The sequence below is a fragment of the Fulmarus glacialis genome, unplaced genomic scaffold (assembly GCF_000690835.1).
Source record: "Fulmarus glacialis isolate BGI_N327 unplaced genomic scaffold, ASM69083v1 scaffold18184, whole genome shotgun sequence".
In the NCBI taxonomy this organism is placed as follows: Eukaryota; Metazoa; Chordata; class Aves; order Procellariiformes; family Procellariidae; genus Fulmarus; species Fulmarus glacialis.
The window spans coordinates 2,529-2,962 of NW_009208888.1; positions in this window are offsets into that span (position 1 = coordinate 2,529).

Here is a 434-nt window from a genome sequence, read left to right on the forward strand (position 1 = left end):
CCAACCGCCCCTCTCCATCCGCCCTTCCCCGGCCCTCGGCGGGCCCCGAGCTAGCAGGACGAGCGCCTTGCGCTCGCCGGGCTCCAGACGGGCTCAGCCCTGCAGCGGGAGCAGCCAGGGCAGCAACGCCCGCTCCCGGGGCTCCCGCTGCACAGGGAGCCTGGCGTCCCGCCTTGCCCTTCCTCTTCAAGAAAGGGAAGAGGAGGATGCCGGGCTCAGGAAAGCTTGGCAGGACCCCTCTTTGGGCTCACACAGCATGACCCTGAGGGTTAGTCCGTGGAAACAAACCAGCTTCTGTCCCTGGGTGCGCACAGGGGGCAGCGGGATGCTCTGCGGCGTTCACTCGCCCGTGGGCCGTCAGCCACAGAAAGGGCCCTGTGGCTTCCCACAGTCACCTTCCCCAGGCCGGGAGGGGATTCGGGCTTGGCGGGGGC